This window comes from Chrysoperla carnea, chromosome 4, assembly GCF_905475395.1.
Source record: "Chrysoperla carnea chromosome 4, inChrCarn1.1, whole genome shotgun sequence".
Taxonomy (NCBI): domain Eukaryota; kingdom Metazoa; phylum Arthropoda; class Insecta; order Neuroptera; family Chrysopidae; genus Chrysoperla; species Chrysoperla carnea.
The window spans coordinates 42915957-42937211 of NC_058340.1; the positions used below are offsets into that span (position 1 = coordinate 42915957).

The 21255-nt window shown below is 27.0% G+C and overlaps 1 protein-coding gene across 18 annotated transcripts in view; it reads left to right on the forward strand.

The window, feature by feature from the left end:
* The window catches only part of LOC123299073 (longitudinals lacking protein, isoforms A/B/D/L), a 422122-nt gene that overhangs the window by 200204 nt on the left and 200663 nt on the right, over window positions 1–21255 (forward strand). The window lies entirely within an intron of this gene.

The following is a 21255-nucleotide window of genomic DNA, read 5'->3' on the forward strand; positions in this document are numbered from 1 at the left end:
TAACTTTCAGGAAAAAGATTAAAATGAGATTTAATAAAATAAGTAGGTATACAATTTGTATACCATTAATATACTTCAAAAATGAAGAATAACCACGGGCTCTATTCAATAAAAAAAAATTTAATATGAACGGAATATTTGGGATGAACTTGTAAGGTATTCCTTAAGGACCAAATTCCAAGAATTTAAGTTATTTGAAAGAGACTCGATAACACTTATACTAAGTGTGATCTTTTTTTACATTTTTACATTTAACGCCGTTTCCTTTGCCTTCAATCCTATTTATATTTATTATAAAAGTTGTAAAGGATAAAATTTTCTAAAAACTTTGTCCGAAACCTTTTTTTTTACGTTGAACCGTTTTTGAAATAGAGGGGGCTGAAGATGTAGGGCTCAGCTATAAGTACCTTAGTGCAAGGACAATTTTTATAAATATAAGGTATTAAATATAAAAGTAGTATTTAATGAATAATTAAGTAAAAAAAACCGTATAATAGACTAGGATTCATGGTTTGTCCAATCTATTATACGATTTTCTTTACTTAACAACTCATTAAATACTCCATTAATAATTTTTTAATACCTCATATTTATAAATATTGATCGTGCACTAGGGTACGTATAGTTGAGTGGCTTCAACGTTTAGAAGAAGGTTTCAGAAAAAATTTGGAGAAAATGGTATCCTCTACAACTTTTATAATAAAAGGAATTATTATTGAAGGCAAAGGAAATGAAATATTCTCAAAAAACTTATTTATGCGACCTTTCCCTTGAATATCTAAGGCCGCACACACGTAATAAAATGAGACTTTTGAGACAACATTTGTACTATCAAAATAAAGGTTTGTACAAATATTTAGCTTATTCTGTTATATTCCGACGTGAAACCCTGAGATTGAATTAACTTGTTTGGTTATCCAAATAATTTCTAAAAAACTTAAAATTTTTATTCAAATTTTCAAAAATTTTACAAAAAGTTTTCTGATTTTGTTCTTTTATTTGTAGATATTTGCTTGAATTTATAGTTATATTATTATTTTGTACTATTTTATAAATTGTAGTGAAACGTTGAAAATATTTCAAAATACCTAGCCCAGGTATGTACAACAATGGATGTCATTAACATTTCTTAAATTATAGCAACCTTCTTGATTTGAAATTATTGATTATTAGAAAAATGAGCCTTAACTATTTGAGCCTTATTTCTATCTTAAGTTGTACGATTAGCTTTAAAATATTAGAATAAACGTTTATTAATATTTAAAAATTCGCTTTTATTTCAGGATATTTTTTTATGGATAAATACTCATGTCCAAAATGTGGAACGTTATACACTCGTGAAAATGACATGAAACGTCATTGGAAATGGGAATGCGGTTTACCACCACGATTTCAGTGTCCATTATGTTTTAAAAAATTTAAAAGACGTTTTAATATGAAATATCATTTTTGGAATAAACATCCAAGTGTTGATTTTAATTCATTTAAATTTTGATTTTTTCTCATTGAGTTGACGATTGGGATAAAATTTTTAAACGATTTATGTACAACGGAAGTCAAATTTATAATAATTTTTTAATTTATTTAATTTAAAACCTCTTATCTTTTGTTTCTGATATGTAAAGAAAATGGATTTGTTAATAAAAATGATTTTTTAATAATTTATTATCTTTTCAGTTTTTATTATTGACGATTTTAATTCCCAAAAAATTTATTTATTCTTAATTTTTTTATCAAAAATTCTCGCCATTGTATTAAAAAAAAGTAAACTATTCCAAATTATTTCAAAATTCATTCAATCGAGAACTTGTTATTTTGAAAGTAATTTTTTGTTTGGATTATTTTTTCAAAAAACTCTCAGATATACATTTTAGGACTTTCTTAATAGTTTAACTTGAAAATTTCTTGATTGTCTAATAACTACCTTTAAAAATTCCAGTCTCTTTCAAAGCTTATAAGCAAATAATTTCCCTAATCCAAGAATTGCGGGTTAATTTTTTTAAATGTGTAGTTTAATCTGGCTTTGAATAACAAGGCGTCTATTTTTTTTTTGTATTGAAAACCCCAATTAACTAAAGAAATAATTTGATAAATGTTGCTAAACTAACGAAATTGGAAACTATGGCTTTCCAGATATCACAGTTCTCGCTTTTATAATCATTTTTGTTCCCATTTTTTTTTTAAAAGTTTTAATTTTTTTATTTTAACAATTTTTCCAAAATTTGATTTTTATTTATTTAAGTAAATATTTTTTTTAGAAATTGAAAACAATCTCAAATATCTAGAAGAAACAAGACAACATATTCCAGTAAAATTTAATAAATTTGGTGGCCGTACTTATCGTAAATACTGCCGGGTTTGTTATCATTTAAAGAAAAAACGAAAAATGTCTCATTATTCTTGTAGTGCATGTTATGGTCAACCAGGGTTATGTCTCGATGGGTGTTTTCATTTTTGGCATAAAAATGAAAATATGAAAAATAACTTATAAAAACATAATTAATAATTGTAAGAAATTGTTTTTTATAGTAAATTTATTTTGAGTGCTTTACAATTTCAATCTTTAGTAGAAATTTCTGAATACTTTTAAAAAGAAAAGAAATATTTTATTTTATTCAAAGAATTATTTAATAATTAATTATGAATTTTATATTTCAGGGAATATTGTTAGAAAATATCAATGTCCTAAATGTAACAATTTATACAGTCGATATCACGATATGAAACGTCATTTTGATAATGAATGCGGGAAATCGCCACAATTTCCATGCCCAATTTGTTTTAAGAGATTTAAAAGAAAATCTTATGTACATTTTCATATAAAAATGATTCATAAAATTTTACCATAATTATTTTTTATTCTGAATTTTTAAGGGATGTTTTTTGTTTTTATTATAATTATTATACTTTTGGAAATAAAATATTTTTGAATAAAAATTTTGTTTTATTAACATATAATCAATTTGATTTTTCTAAATATTATCTGAGAAATGACCATCATTCTTAACCGACTTTAAACAAAGGAGGAGGTTATCAATTCGACTGTATTTCGACTTGGGTGAACCGATTTTAATGATTCTTTATCTATTTGAAAGCTGGTGATTCTCGTGTGATCTCATTTCATTTTCGACCGGTTCTGACAACGGCATTCATGAGAAAACCATAAAAGTCTTAAATTTGCATTAAGTATGCACGGCAAGAAGACGAATAACTCAATATCACACCAACCGATTTCAATTATTCTTTTTTTAGTGACAAATTAGTTAGTTTACTTCAGATTCACTAAAAATCACAAAATAAAAAAAACTCTAAACAAAAAGAAAACCGATTTCAAAAGAAAAACTTTGATAATTAATATGCACTAAAAATTAAAAAAATAACGATAATATAATGTAGTTATAATTATTGTTATTTTTGGAGTCGGTGTCAGACAAGGTAATGTAGCAAACTGTTCTGTCAGAGTTGTTTCTTTGGCTGACATCGACTCCAAAAATAACAATAATTTTAACTGCATTATATTATCGTTATTTTTTTACTTTTTAGTGCATATTAATTTGTTTTGGAAAAGTTTTTCTTTTGAAGTCGGTTTTTCGAATATGAATTGAATAAGCAGGTATAAGAACCGTTGCTTAAAGGATTCCGGGTCAATCAATTTTCAAAATTTTCCAGGTCGCTTATAACACATAAATAACTGTACAGGTATTCATTCATTCACATGTTCCACTTGACATGCGTAGGTCACAGGTTTACTAGTCCAAGTCTACCGTAACTGTAAGGAGCCGGTGTAAGGAGTGAAAAACTTCCGACCAGTACCTATTATTATTTGTTAGGTTACGTCATTTGTTTATAATTTCTTCGAAATTTTTTACGTATTTAATTAATTCCTAAAATATTTTTAGGTTTCTCAACCACAATTAAACATCCATGTGAAAAATGTGGAAAGTTATTCAGCAGACGTCATAACATGTTACGTCATATGAAACATGAATGTGGAACACCAAAAAAATACTCTTGTTCTATATGCCAAAAAAAATTTACTAGAAGAAATTATGCTTTGTATCATGAAAGCTTAGTTCATGGTGTTTTCCATGAAGCAGAAAATAAAAATTAATAAATTAATATGTTTTTTTTATTTTTAAAAATTGTTTAAATAAATTTTTATAAAGATTTCTCAATTTTCTTTCAAAGGTTGTGTTATCCAAATTTTTTGAATAGGCAAAATTGGCTATAAGTATCCTTAAGGTATTACTAGACTGGAATCACTTGTCGACAAATCTGGTCTATTTTTTTTACAAACACAGAATAATGTTAGCTGTGAGATCCGGAAGTTTTTTTAATTGGTCGTTTCGATCTCGAGTTAATCAGCTGCAAAGTTCGCGATTTCGAGAGTTAAAGCATGTAAACACTGTCCTTCCAGTCCAGTAATCATATTCATCATGATAGAATTAGACTAGATATGCTCTTGCGCAGTTAGGAGTAAGGTGAGGGCATTCTCTCTTTCGGTAACCTCTCTCGCACGATACCCTGTCACCGCCATATTGATTATTCGTTTACGTTTGAGCTGTCAAGATGGTCAAAGTTTTGTTTACATATTTGCAGTGTCGAGTTGTCTCACAAAAAATTACAAAAACCTGAGGCGGAAAAAAAATTCATTGTAAGGAACGATTTTTTCGTTACTAAAATCAAGGATTGTTCACAGAAACGTATGACGTTTTTGACAACATTTGAATAAGGATGCGGGAATAAGCTAAGATGGCGTCGAGCTGTTACGTGCGCGAACTAAATCAAAACTCGTCTTCCATCGAACATGCCTTGTCTAATTCTACCATGATACTCATGGCAAACAACGTGAGATACGCAATACACTCCACAAATTCGCCATGGAGATAACATCTTTTTTCACGCATAGTGTTTGACATATCTACTCATTGGTCACTTTGTTTACAGCCAATCTAAAATTTGTATAAATTATTAAGGTATGTATACACGAATGTAGCGTAAGTATTCGTAAAAGAGTTACATATATAGTATCTTACTACGCTCTTCAGGCATGAGTGTGTAAATTTTAGTTTGAGTATGAAGTAGTTTTCTGAATTTTTTTAAAATTATAATTTATAATGATAAAAATTTATATTTTAGGTTCTGCCTCTTCATCATCAGTAATTAGACATCCTTGTGAAATTTGTGGAAAATTATTTACAAGACGACATAATATGACACGTCATATGCGTCACAATTGTGAACTGTTACCAAAATATTCTTGTCCAATATGTAATATAAAATTTACCAAAAAAACGTATGCTTATTTGCATACAAAAAATGTTCATGGCTTTCTATTGGATAATAAAAATTTAAATATTCAAACATAAGAAAATTTCTGTTATTATTTATTTATTTTTTTGAACTTTTTTTTTTTTTTAAATTTATTTTTAGGCTTTTTTGGAAAGGAAGTTAATTTGGTCGAATTTTTTTTCTTTCTATTTCTAAATAAATGCAAATTATTTTCTAGAAAAGCATTCTCACACCATACAAACGTAATGAATAATCGACTCAGTACTATTACAAAAATCATTTAGAACATTACAATATTGGCAATTTTGTTTTATAGATAAACAAATTTATGATCCGAAGTAGGCTAAAAATGATGGATTAATCTTTCATGTAGATATCTCGCAAATAGGACGGATTTATTCCTGTGATATTTCATTCATCCCTAATGAAACAGAAAGAATACTGTAGCATTCCAATCAATGGTATAATGGCTTTATCCCATTTTTCATAAATCGAATTGGCCAACTCAATCTTAAAACAAAGATTTTTTTGTTAAGTAGGGGTTCCGATAAAATATTTAAAGCTTACAAAACTAAATTTTCTTTCTGATTCTAAGCATAATAAAGTTTACAATATGGTGAATTTTGGTAAGTTCAAACCTGACAATATATTAAAAAAACCATAATTTCATTAACTCGGAAATAAAACGGTTGCGTGAAAAATACTTTTGGAAAGTAACATATTAGTGTAGCAGAGATTACGTGTATAAAATTTTAGGTCGATCAGGCAAAATACGTTATTGCACTCCAAAAAAAGTGATGGTCATTTCTAAGTTTTCAGAGAATTGAAAGAGAAGAGAATTGATTATCCTACCATCTATAAAACTCTCCTTAACCTTCACTTTGGAGGTATTACAGCAGTGATTATTTTTGGTGTATGTTGAGTGGATCTGCAATCACAAGATCAAGTTTTCAGTCAATTGGTTGGAGCAATGACCATGGAATATTTATTGTGCAAATTAACCTATTATTGCATGAAATCGTTTAGTAGATTTTGTAATTAAATGCCAGGGGAATTATTTTAAATACAACCAGTGTTTTTCAAACTATCAAAAGTTTGGTAAACATTGAAGACTAACTTGTAGGATTAACATAAACCTTAAATTGAATTAATGGTACTAACAAATCTTTTAGTACTAACTTTGTAAACAATTTCATACTAATTTTCACTAAATATTTTTAAAGCTAGTAACTGGAGTAAAAACGGTTTATTTATTTCTTTATTTTTTTTTAATAACTCTTTACTTCCAACTCTTTTCCTATTCTTTCCCGACACTTTAAATTTTATTTTCTATCTTCTTTTTTTTAGATGGTTATTTTAATGGACAATTTTTTATTTGCACAAAATGTGGATCTTCATATACAAGAAAATGTAATTTAAATAGGCATATGAAATGGGAATGCGGTGTACCACCACAATTTTCATGTACCATTTGTGAAAAGAAATTTAGCCGTAAACATTATTTAGAAGTTCATAAAATGAAAGCGCATCATATCTTTGATGAAAAACGTTTAAAGAATGAAAATTTATTTTATAATTTTAATTCAAAAGTCGATTTTAATTATACATGTTAAAAAAAATATTGAATTTGTTGTATTTTTTATGTGATATTTATCCATTATATTTTTTTACTTTAGAAATATGTTGATTTATATAATTGACGTCCGTTCGATTTACTGAACAATAAAATTCAGCTTAGTTGACAATTTCTATACACGACAAAGCCGATTGGCATGTTCCTCGTCATTTTTAGAAGGACATATTCGTCAAATGTAGAAGATAACGGGAGTATGTGAGAATTGGGAAATTTTTTACAAAATTTATTTAAATAATAAACTAGTAATTATTCATAAAATTCTGTAATAAGATATTGTCAGAACGATACTAATAAGAAATTGCTTACACGGTAAGCAATTTTTTGTGGATATCACTATGTCAGCATCGGTGCGAACGCCATACTATGTCCTGTATTGACGGAATAGCAACATTAGCAATACTTACGGCGGGTGAATCGATGCAGTATGTGCGTCAGGTCCATACTGGCTAGCGATACCCACAATACTTCTGGTGGATAGCCCTATTCAATACTTTAATATTACTTAAGCTAATAAAGATTACGGATATATTATAGATAATATAGTATATGCCTCTACCATGCCAGAGCATTGTAGTAAGTAAACGCCATGCATTTCTTATCGTGTAAAGATATGGATTGTGATAATTCTCCCTGTATCTATTGAAATTCATCACGTGTACAATGGCCTAAAATTTAAGGTTTTAATCATAAAAGGGCAATTAAGTAATTGTAATATGACGACTAATTTAGTTTAAGCATCAAACGAATGGGCGTCAATTGAAAAGCACAATCTGTAAATTGTGTTTTAAATTTTTGAAGGTTGTTGGGATAATTAAACAAGTGCAAAGTTTGGGTTTTCTTCAATTTCGCCAGAAAAATTAAAACAATTTATCTTATTTCCTAAAATTGAAATATGAATAATAATTATTAAAATTTCCACCTCATTTTTAACCCTCGAACCAAAAAGAGGGGTCTTACTAGTTTGACCGCTATGTGTGTCTGTCTGTGGCATCGTAGCTCCTAAACGGATGAACTGATTTTGATTTTATTTGATTTCTTTTATATTTTTCTTATTCTTTGAAAGTTTTTATGCAAACCCAAACCTTCAATGTAGTCCCAACAATCAGCATTATACTTATAAAAGCTGAATTAAGGACGCCTTAAAATCGCCAAACTTAATATACTTAAATAAAATTAATAATACTTTAATAAAATCTACCATTAATTCAGCTTTAATTGTTTTTAAACTAAGCAATATGAAATTATTTGTGGAATAATTTAAATTTCTCTTGTTACTGATAAATTACGAAATTTTAAATTTAAATTTTTATATACTTTTTACATAAAAAAAAAGAAATTTGAATCTCCAAATAAATTCACTAGTAGCATTAAATTTTATTGTAATTTACTTAAGACTTGCAAATATTTTACTTAAGCTGAAAAATCTGAGAAATTGTATGATTTGTAATTGTACTTAATAAAAAATAAGATTTTAGTAAAAAAAAATTTTGTATTTTTGTTTCATAAGCTGTTGCTGATGCTTAAACGTTTTGTTTTTTTGTGAAGCTTTTAAAACAAAGTGTTTGCATTGTATAAATTCATTTTGTTTAACATTTTATTAATGAAATAAAATTTTTTTTTGTAGATTTTATATTACAAATTGTGGGAAATCCTAATAATATTTATGAGAAGAATTTTCAATGTTATCGATGTGGTCATCGATATCGAACAAAATACACATTACGACGCCATTTAAAATATGAGTGTGGCGTTTATCCACGCTTTCAATGTTTTGTTTGTGAACGAAAATTTAAACAAAAGATTCATATGACTTATCATATAAAGCATATCCATGGCTTATAACTGAAAATTGTTATTTTGTTTTCTGTTTTCTTTGAATAAAATGTTTTTCCTGAATTTTTTTTCATTTTTATTAATTAATTTTAAGGGCAATTCATAGATTTAATTTTCGGAAAATGTGTACATAGGTAAATTAATAGATTTTCGCACTTTATTAACCTCTTTTTTTTTGTAAATAATCAAAAATAAAATATTCTCAGCTTTTTCTTTTAATTTTCGAGATTGGGTTTTGTTAACTTGTTTTAATTTTTCCTCTTTACAAATTTTAATTGCGCCAAAACTGCTATTTACACATTTCACAATGCAAAATCACTGAAATATTAATAATAATTTTTATTAATTATTTATTTTTTGTAGGATTTTTCCATGAATCGTTCTTGGACAACTTTGGCTATGGTAAAATGTTTATTAAAAAAAAATTCCCTTGCCATCAATGTAATCGTTCCTATGAATTAAAAACAAGTTTGACACGTCATATTAAATTTGAATGTGGCGTTGAACGTAAATTCACGTGTGAAGTTTGTGGTAAAAAATTCAAAAGAAAATGTCATCTAAACCAGCATTATGTGTCACACGTTTAAATTTTTTTTTGTTGTGTACCCTCATTAATTTAATAGGCAATAATATTTAATTAAGTGCAATTATAATGAATATTAAAATATTTTTTAGCAATATTTATTAATTAATCAAATTAATTAATTTAAAATGTTATATAATTAATTATATATATTAAATATTATATATTCAATATTCTTACAGGGTGGTCAAAAAAAATATTTTACAAAATTTTTATTACACGTACTCATAATTTCACACATGTACTTTTTATACCACTCTGTTTTAAGAAATATTTTTTATTTATTTACAATTTAAATAGAGAAAAAATTTTATTTTTTAAAGAAAATATATATTTAATAGTTTTTATTTTAAGTTTTTTGGTTTGGAAATAAGTTTTAGGTTTTTTTTTTGAGTTAGCACTTTTCAAGTTTTAAAATGCACGAAGTCGTTGTAATATTTTTTGAGTGATTTTTTTTTCTGATAATGAATTTAGATAAAAATTTATTTCACACTATATTTTAAATTTGTATGTTTAAAAAAGAGTTTTTTTTTTGTTAATTTATGTTAATTTTTATTTCACTTTATAATCTGTAATAAAATTTATTATATATTTGAAATTGTTTAGTTTATTTGAATTTTTCATGAGACTTTGATGTAGTTGCTCTTGTTTTTCAACAGTTTATTAAAAGAAAATTTTTGTCAACAGAATTTCAGCGAGGTTATTTAGCTTGCGGAAAAATTTTGCGAAAAACAAATGATATAAGTTTACTCCAGCCCTTCACTGCAAATCTCGTGGTTTTTAAATATGTTGTCAGACACGCTAAAGTGTATAAATTCCAATACACTATGAGTGTGTTAAAATCCATCGAAATAATTATCCTTTGTGTTTTTACATTACTTTTTCAAGAAATGTGAAAAAAGGGTTACTTTAATTAAAGGGGTAGCATTATCACGCAACTTTATACATGTTGAAACAACCCACTTATAAAACTCCGATGTTTTTAGTGTTCTTAGGTTTGAAATGTGCTAGTTTTTAGCCTACATAGCGGCTGATAGCAAGATATTAAAAATCAGGACCGTTTTAAATCTTTTGAACGGCCCTAACCATAACTAGACATTAATGGCTGTATTCTGTATGCATTAGTCGAAAACGGTGCGAGCCTCCGAGCTTCCAATCAATTAAGTACCATTGCAGACTTATCCAGGGTTGAAGAAGCTGGAAAATTTCAATACTGTAAACGAAATCAGCTTCAAGCCGACATTTCTTAGAGGCTTATTAAAAAAGATTGTGTTAAAACTTACTATTACTTATTCACCTGTGTTTACCTAAATTTTAAAAAATAACAATAAGTTGAGCTATAATAAAATAAAAATGGTAAGCATTTTCAATTAATTACCAAGTAATTGTAGTTTTATTAAATATTGCTAGAGGCGCGTAGGTATATATTAATTAATTTACAGAATATTTTGAAGAAATAATTAGTATGGTAATTAAAAATTAATTATTTACATTTACTTAAATCCTTTTGTTTTTGCTAAAAAAAAAATTTGTTTTTCAGTAGTTGAACAGTAATTTATATTTTTTTATTGGCTGCATGCATGTAAGTGTAAAAAAAATTTTTTATGATTCATGTTAATTGCAGTGCTTTATTTTCAAAATAATTTTATTTGTTATAGGATTTCTATTCTACCAAAATAATATTCAAAAAACTACTTCTACAGAGAATAAATATAAGTGTACAAAATGTCATCATACATACGGACGTAAAGACAATTTACGAAGACATTTAATATATGAATGTGGTGTTTTACCAAAATTTCATTGTGATTATTGTGGTCGTAATTTTACACGTAAACATACGTTAAAAGGTCATTTAAAAATGATACATAATGCATATTTAGATGAAACTACATTAAATAATAGTTTAAATAATAGTCTAATTGTTGAAGAATTTAATAATCATCCATTATATAATAGTATTATATAATTTATTGTTTATTTTTAATATTTGTAGCATTCCAATCATACTTTTTTACACTTACTTTCAGTTTATGTTTTCAAAGGTAGCATCCTTATACTTGTACATTCTTTTAACTAGCCAAACCGAAATATTTCTGCCTTTTTTATCCTTATATGAAAAGAAATAGTTCGGAATGCTATAAATGTAAAAAGTTAATTATTTATACGAATGGAATGAAAGTTGTGAGTAAAATAGTAAAGCACAATAAACATTTCTTTCGAAATCCAGTTTCAATTTATTAGCACCTTTCGAAATAATATAATGTATAGTTTTATTTTTGGATGTTTTTCCACATCCACAGGTTTTTAAAATGAATTCAATATTTGGAAATAAGAAAACAAAATTGTCTGTTTTTTTACGATTAAGTTAAACAATAAAAATTGGTACATTTCTTTTTTTAAATCTTTGTTTTCTTGTTAATTTCTGAACAGCCTGTAGTGACGTAGTCTGAATATAGAGTTCTCGACAAAGGAGAATTATAGTGAATACCTACCTATTGATCAAATTTGTTTACTGTTTTTCGTTTCTGACACGATGCATTGAGAACAAAAACTTTATCACATAATTGATATATGATATTTCACTTTTTCGAAAAGCAGCCTTTTTTTCTTTTTAGAATAAAATTTTGTCGTAAATAAAAAAAATTGGTTTTTATCCTTTTCTTAACAATTATTCAAATATCACGAAATTAATTTTGTCTCTTTATGATCAAAAATTGTCCATACAATAATTTTTTTAATTCTTGCAACGAAATAAGAATAGGTAAGGTATAGCAACAGGTTCGGTGAAACTAAACATTGATTTTTCAACCAGAGCTTCCACAAATATTTGTGTTCAATACAATTATAATCGGCGTTGAAATCGATGCCCATGCAAATAGCTTTTATTTATCACATCACGTACGTAAAACGAGCGTAAATTAAACCGGCCATGTGACGGTTGTCTCGGGGAATATCGGCTATAATAACTAAATAACTAAGATCCTTATCAGAAAAGCAAGTATCATTGAATTTGACCATCGTGAATATTTATGTCAGATTTCGTAAAAAAATCTGCTAAATAAACTCATGAATAAAAACAAAAATTTTTTTTAAATAAAAATAAAGCATTATTCTTTATTTCAGATTCAACTTATGAAAATCCAAATAATTATGAATATATATGCCATCAATGTAATCGTCCATATAAATACAGTTTCACATTGCAGCGACATTTACGCTACGAATGTCAAAAACCACCTGCATTCAGTTGCCCATTTTGTCATTATAAATCAAAACGAAAAGCTGATTTACAAGTTCATGTAGTGCGTAGACATAATATGAAAATTTTTTAATTATTTTATATATTTTTTGCGAATAAAACTATTTATTATTTATATAATTTTTATTTTTATTTTTTTTTCATTTAATTTCTAAAATAATTTACAGAATTTAATAATTTTTATAAGTTTTTAGGAGGTTTAAGGATAAAGTAAATTTTTAAAATTGCTAAATTATCTTTTGCAAAGTTTCCTTACTTAATTGTAACTTTATTAGGTTTATGATCAAATTGCGAAAACTTGTCTGTAGTAACATATAAACACTCAACGTAAAAAATTTTGAAAATATGCCGTGTAAAACATGCAACATATAAAAATTTTTATGCTACATGAAGTTACAATAAAAATTGAAACAGTGTAAATTATAATTTAGCGGTCAAATAGAATGTAGAATTTTCTTAAGGATTCGTAAGTACCCAAAGTAAACGTATATTTAAATTACTAATTTAAAAATACTTTCCAAATTAGAGACTTTTTTTTAAAGAAAATAAAACAATTAAATGTGGTTTATTTATCAAGGCCACCATCAGCCAGTGTGCCAGGTAAAATGCTAGGGTAGTGAAGATAAAAAATTTACAGCTTTAGAAATATAAAAAATGAATCCTATAGACGTGCGAAATTCGATCTTTCTGGCAGGAATTGTATATTTCTCAGTAAATGATTCGCATTTCGCTATATTTTTTACTGCTTCAGCCCTACTTTCTAGTTAATTACCTATATAATACCACATTTGGAAAGTTTCACTTAAGGACCGCATTTGCGTAATACATTGCCAAAAACATGCAAATTGTATTATAAAAGTCTATAAAGGTTTTTCGATCTGCTATATCATTAACAAAATAAGTAATCATTAATTTCCAAAAAAACTTGACAAAAATAGATAAAAATTATTTTTTAGTTTTTTTTATTTTTAATTTCGATAAGATTCAAACTTTACAAACGCAACCATATTTTCAGCTCAGGGAAAATCGTAATCATCTATAATTATTAAAAAAATATTTTCAATCAATTTTCTTATAATAAAAAAAAATATTCTTCTTTATTGCAGATTCAATAATATATGAAACGCCGAATAATTATGAATTCGTATGTCATCAATGTAATCGTCGGTATAAGCATGGCATAACATTACTTCGACATTTACGTTATGAATGTCGAAATTTTTTTTTTTAAATAATTTATATATTATATAAATTATAACTATTTTATTTTTTTATTTTTGGAATAAAGCTTTTATTTATTTATGAATTTATTTTAATTTTTTTCAAGTAATTTTACAAAATTATTTATTATTTATTAATACTTGCGTTAGTACGTTGATATATTTAAAGTTGAAAAAATTTTTTTATTTTTGAAATTGGAATGATTTTTTAAAGAAGCAGAATCAATTGGAAAATTAATTTAAAGCTTTATAAAATGTTTCTTAGGTCATATAAAAGTAGAACTTATATACCTAACTTGAGTATTCTGCACAAATAATAATAATACAAAAACTGACTTGTTGCAGTTAACTCATTTCTGCTCATTTTTGAAATGACAGTAACTCTCGCGAACCCATGATTTCAAAAATACGAAAAGTCAAAATAAGCGATACAGATGAATAAATAAAAAATCGTTGGTTTTGACTTTAAATCTCCCTGCATCTTTAAAAGAATTGGACCCCAAGATTGGTAACCATTTGAAAAATTGATAAAGATATGTCTAAACTACAATATAACAAAATTTCAGCTCTTATCGACACAGTCAAAAATGTAACGTTAGTGGTACTATAGGTAGATGCCTACTTTGGCCTTAATTTGACTATAAGTAATTTCTTTGAGATTTGATAAATTAAAACAAATTTTTTAAATCAGAAATTCCAAAACGGAAACGGCTTAGTTAATTTACCTGTTATATTATTATGACCGTATAAGCGATGTAATCGTTATTAAATGTAGTTTTTAAGGCACAAATTTTTACAACCATCTTAAAGTTATTACCTTCGTATATCACTTCCTAAGCACCAAAAAGGAAAGCTTCTCATCTCATAGTATCTACCGAAACGTAGATAATACCAAAATACACAAATTTTAGCATGCTTCAGTTGTTTAGGTAATTTCAGATATTTGCGCTCGAGAAAAATCGACTAAATAATTACAATTAAATTTAAAAAATCTTCTTTATTTTAGGTTCAACACATGGAAATCCGAATAATTATCAATTCGTTTGCCATCAATGTAACCGTTCGTATAAACACAAAATCACGTTACATCGACATTTACGTTGGGAATGTCAAAAACCAGCAACGTTTAGTTGTCCATTTTGTTCTTATAAATCAAAACGAAAAGATAAATTACGAAATCACGTAGTGTGTAAACATGATATGAAAAATGATATATACATATAATTATTTTTAAGGAATAAAACTATTATATAACTATTTACTTATTTTATTATATATTTTTTAAGTAATTATAAAATCATTATTTATATAAAATATAAAGTGATTTCTTTGTTTCTAGAAATTTAAAATTTTTTCAAAGTAATTTTTTTAGTACCTATTATATTAAAAATCAAAATTCAAAAATATTTCCGTTAAAGTGATTTCGTTGTGAAATTGTCATTTTCAATGATTTGACAAATATTAAAATATGAACAAAAATTCGATTAACCCTGAACCGAAATATCAACAAAAATGGCGAGAATTTGAGAATCTTCCTCACGATGTATGTATAAGTATATACGTTTCTTGGTCCCTCAAATAAATATAGAGTAGATGATCTAATTAATACCTTTTTGTTTTGGTAAAATTATTAAAGACGTTAAGCAATTAATATAGCAGTCATGAGCAAACTTAAATCTTTAAAAAACAGCGATTAACAGCAGCGATCTATGGAATTACTAATCTATTGAAATAGTGTTCATACATTTGAACAGTATTGTTATAAATCACTGTGGTTACTTAATATCCTTTATCCAATATTTATTATACGCCTTCTGAAACCCAGTTTTACTCTTTCTACTAAAATTGCGCATGGCAGGAATGTTTGTCTATTCAAAATATCATTAGTTTTCAGCAGTTACGTTGTATCATTTTTATATTACGTATTTGGACCATTTTAAAATAATTTCCCCTTTACTTTGAGAATTTAAAAAAATGAATTTTTTCAAACTACCTTAAGTCAAAAGTCAGTACGGTTAAAATATCCTTTCAATATTTGATTAATTAAAAATCGGTACAATCTCATTATTCTCTTAATTTTCCGAAAACTCGTTACTCGACTAACGGAAAAGCACTGACGTCATGACCACAGCGACTGCAATATAAACTATTGTTCGCCTTTCTATCATTTTTTTAAAATAATGCTGACAGCTGAGACTAAAAAAGATCGCGCTATATCGTAGGTACTTGCAAACTTCCAGATAGTCCAGTTATTCAGGTGATTTCAGTTGTTTACAATTCGCGTGTTCTTCAGAATAATTTTCTTTTATATAAAAAGTAAATAAAGCATTCTTGTTTATTTCAGGTTCAACTTATGAAAATCCCAACAATTATGAATTCGTATGCCATCAATGTTATCGTCCATATAAATACAGTTTTACATTACAGCGACATTTACGTTACGAATGTAAAAAGCTACCAACAGTTAGTTGTCCATATTGTACTTATAAATCGAAACGAAAAGATGAAATGCGAGGTCACGTAGTACGCAAACATAAAATGATATTTTAAAACTTATATTTTATACAATGTTTTCGCGAATAAAACAAAAAAAATTGAAAATATTTTTAGTTTTACATTTCTTCCTGGGTACCTAGTTTTGAAATACTATTTTAATACACCATGCCGAAATCCTGAAAATACTAACAAATTGGATTTGCTTTTATAACTTTTTTTCATAGATTAATAGTCCAATAAAATGAAGATTTAAACTATACCATCAAAACGGAAGCCTGCATTTTTGAATATAAGTTCTTTTTGGCATACATTTGAAGTATACATGGTTAAAAAATATTGAAGTCTATTAAGGGGATAGAAAAACATTAAAAACTACCGACAAACGTTTTTGAAAATATCTCGAAAACATACGAAGCTATGGAAAAAAAGTTTTAAATAAAAAATGTAGATATCAAAAATTTCTGTAAAATCATTTAAATCAATAGAAACCGAGATATTTGCAATAAACAAATCTAACTTAAGTCGGTTACTAACGATCGATTACCTTTCCTTTTTCAGAATCGTTACAATCATTTTGAAAATGCAATATCTTCATTTTTTATAATTTTCCAATGGAGCTCTAAAACAAATTTGTCTTGGCGAAACTGAAATTCTCCGTGAGTAACCATAAGATAGATGAAAGATAAACATTATCTTGTTACAGAGAAGGTTAATTACATCAAGAAAAATATTGAATTAAATTTGGAAAATTGAAAAAAGTGACGTTTTCAAAGTGACTGATTAATTAATGATTCACAATTAAACAGCAGGGTGATAATGATGTATGGTAGTATCTATCTTAGTTCAACAATAATATCCTTCGTTTCCACTTTTAATGGTTTTTACTCTTTAGACAACTAAATTACGAATTAGTTAATGTATATAGGAAGCTGCAGCGCCGTCTTAAAATCTACTAGGGCTACACTCGATTTGGCGACCCTAGCGCTATTACCGTAAACATAGAAAATAATCGCGACTTTTCCATTCCCTACACCGAATAAAGCAACAATAAATATGTTTGCCCGAATAAAAAAAAAAACATTCATTTTATTCCAAATAGATATTTCAGAGAAATCAATCATATAATGCATGCGATTTGGAGGCGCTTCAAGAGTTGAGATAATTCAAAACGGAATGCACTTCATTGAATTGTAAACAAACTTGAGATGAAAAAATATTTTTGTAAAATACTTCTAAACTTTCCTGTTCCTTCCTTATCAATTTTCTGAAATGTACAAAAATGTAAATAGATGTTTCTTTTTAAATTTGTAAAAGTAAATTAAAAAAAAACAATTTAATTAAATGAATTTTATTTTTAGGTTTTCCAATCGATAATTCATTATTATCAACGTGGTATGTACAAAAAAAGTACCAATGCGATAAATGCTCCAGACAATATAAAAATCAACGAAGTTTAAATTATCATAAAAAGCATGAATGTGGTTTAAAATTTATATGCGATCGTTGTAACAAAGAATATTCATCGTGTGGTGGTCTTAAAAAACATAAAATACTTTATTGTGAACAAAAAGATATGGCATCATAAAAACGGAAATTCAAATAACAATTTTACGTGTTTTTTCTAAGCGAAAAATTGTTCTGATTTTAAATTAAAATAGGATACATGAGGCCAGTGTTTATTAAACCAATCACAGTCAACCAGTATTCTGCATTAAGAGCCAGACCAAAAAAAATTCGTTGAATTTACTGATACTTTGAGGATTTGGTTATAGTAGTTGTGTACACACACATACTGCAGTTAGTCAAGCGAACGATAGAACAGGGGTTGAATATATACTATCGAAACGGTTAAGTTTTACGTGGTACTAAAATGAATTTACTAAAGCTGAAAATTGTTATACACATTGTATATTGCATATAGATAACAGTTATGACAGTCAGCCAGTTAAGCGTTAGAACAGGGCTGGTCAGTCCGCCCTTATTTGTCTTATTTATTTATTGTTCATAAATAAGGGCTGACTGGCCATTCCATTTCTAACACCTAACTGACTGACAATCATAACTGTTATTTATATGCAATATACAATCTTTATAACAATTTTTAGTTTTAGTACATTCATTTTCGTAGCACGTAAAACGTGAAGGTTTTGATAGCATATATCTGACTCCTGTTCTACCTATGACCGCTTGACTGACCGCAGTATATGTGTGTACACAACTACTATAACCAAACCTCAAATGATCAGCTTTAGTAAATTCAACGAATTTTTTTTGCTCCTCCATTATTCCTTCATATTTTCTTATATTGCTAGTTTTGCGTTAGACCGGTGCTGCCTACGCGAAGATTTGAAATTCAACCTAGTATGATTGGTGTGACATTAAAGTTCAAGGTAGTAGGAGTAATCTAGAAACTTAAAAATAAAGTCTTTTCTATTTTATTTGGGAAGACAATTTTTTTTACCCTTTTTTTTACGCAAGACCAGTTTTACTGAACTGGTCTTGCGTAGCCAGGTTTAGTACTAGCTTGATGGTTTTTCTACTGGCTTAAAATAACGACAAATTTGTTTGTGCGAATTCAGTTTTACTGATTTGTTGGCTTGAATTAATGGCTCCTTGTGTACGGGGCAAGAAATTAGACAGTTCCGTTCTTCCATCGCGATAATATTGTGTGTAGTACTCATTCACTTTTTTATTCAAACATAAAATACTATTCTGAAATATTTTCGAAAAACTTAAAAAATGCTAAATGATATGACCTACATTTCAGTCATTTTGAATTTTCAAGCGAACAACGTTATTGAATTTGAGTGATTTTGAGAAACATATAAGTTATGGAACTTAGCTGAACAACCTCGACCATTACAATTCGTTTTTTGATCGATAATTAAACCTTTTTTACTTTTTATTTTCTGATCTTTTATGTCTAAAGTGATTAAGTACAAATTAAAGTAAATATTCTAAATTTTGAAAAATTGAAGAAAATATTTTTTTAAGCACAATGGAAAAATAAAAAAAGCTTTAACATTTGACATGAGTTTTACTTTCTATTTTTAGGTAGTAATTTAAATGTAAATCAATTTCAACAAAAATGTTTCAATATCATGGGTGAACAAGCATTCAAATGTGATAAATGCCCGCGTCGTTATAAAAATATGCGTAGTTTAAATTACCATAAACGTAATGAATGTGGTATCAAATTTAAATGTCAATGGTGTTCAAAAGAATATGAATCAAAAAGTGGTTTACATAGTCATAATTTGTTTCGATGTCGTGGAACCAATTCATAAAGATCATTTTCTAAATAATAGTGCAGTAAACTATTGAAATTTTTCTTGTGTCGATCGAACGTTGTATACCCTTTATGGATGTACGAACGTCAAGTCAATTTTGGATAAGGCTTGATTTTTTTTATTATGAAGTTGGGCTAAGTTTAAATCAATTCTGAAAATTTTAGTGGGGTTGCCCGATTAGTTAAGTAAATTAATGACTTAGGCATATTTAACATTGTTCTTATGGGAAAACACCCACAAGTCGAAACTTACCTTGGCGCTCGTACGACCTTAAGGACAAGCATCATGAACTCATTTAGAAAATTTTATGTGTACACATTTTATGTCTGTAGCTCCTTTTGGTAGCTTTTACACATTTTTGGATAAAAGAGTATTATTAAAACAAAACAAGTGCTATCAATAATGAATGCCACACTATTAGTTCAAAATTTTTAGTCGAAATATAAGCAAGTTAAGAATGTCTCAGATCTCATGTTTGCCACCTTCGGCTTCGCCCTGGGAGACAATGAACATAAGATCGGAGACTTTCTTTACTTTTGCTCCCTGGATGTGTAATATTTACTATTTTTATAAAAACTAATTAAAATTAAATTTCAAAATACGTAATCAAAGTTAAATTATTAAGTTTTATTTTAATAGTGTTCCTGTTGTCAATGGAAAAGAAAAATTGGGTTAAGTTCCATAAAATTTTCTAGTACCTTTTAATTGTTGTTAAGAATTTGATTTACCTATTGTGTTTAATGTTTATATTGTACTTGAAATTTTATTAATGAGAAACACGAAATCCTCAGTATTTTTTACGTAATGTATGTATGTGTTTGTTTATGTAAAACATAAGAATTGTAAATATTATAATTATATTTTATATAAAAAAATAAACTATTATTTTTTAAAAATAAATCTACTAAAATTGTGTTGATTTATTTTGATCCTTAAAATATGAAATTCAATTGTTGTTTTTTTTTTTTAGATTATATTTGAGTCGATTTTCACTATATGTAAAATCACAGCTTCTGCTTTTGTCACGTCTGAATTTTACAATTTTTGGGATATTTTATAAATCATATTATAAACATCTAAAAATTCTAATAATTTTATTCTGCTCGAAAATATTTTTATCAATCTTCGTATCCTTTATTACAAAAGAAAATTCATTTTTTTAATCCCCGAACTAAGAAAAAGGGGTGTTATATCAGTTGAACAAGTAAGTTTAACCGCTATGTGTGTATGTCTGTCTGTCTATGGCATCGTAGCATCTAAACGGATGAACCGATTTTGATTTTTTTGTTTGAAAATTAATCAAGTACGAAGTTAGGTTTCCATACAAGAAAAAACTAAAAATTGGCGACGATCTTTCAAATCGGCTCAATTTGGAAAAGGCTTCAAGGAAAAGGGCAATTTAATAAAAAGTGTTCTTAGATATGTTTCAAATGCGATTTTAGGGTTCCGTTTTTTAAATTTTGTAAAGTTCACTTGTATTTATACCTCTATATTACGAAACTCGCATGGTTATTCATATAAAAAATTATAATAATAAATACAAAACTTTTCGAGAAAATAGGTTTGATTTGAATTAAATTAATTAGTAAATTTCGACATTTTATTTAATTTTTTATATATCTACTTGCTATCATTACAAAAAT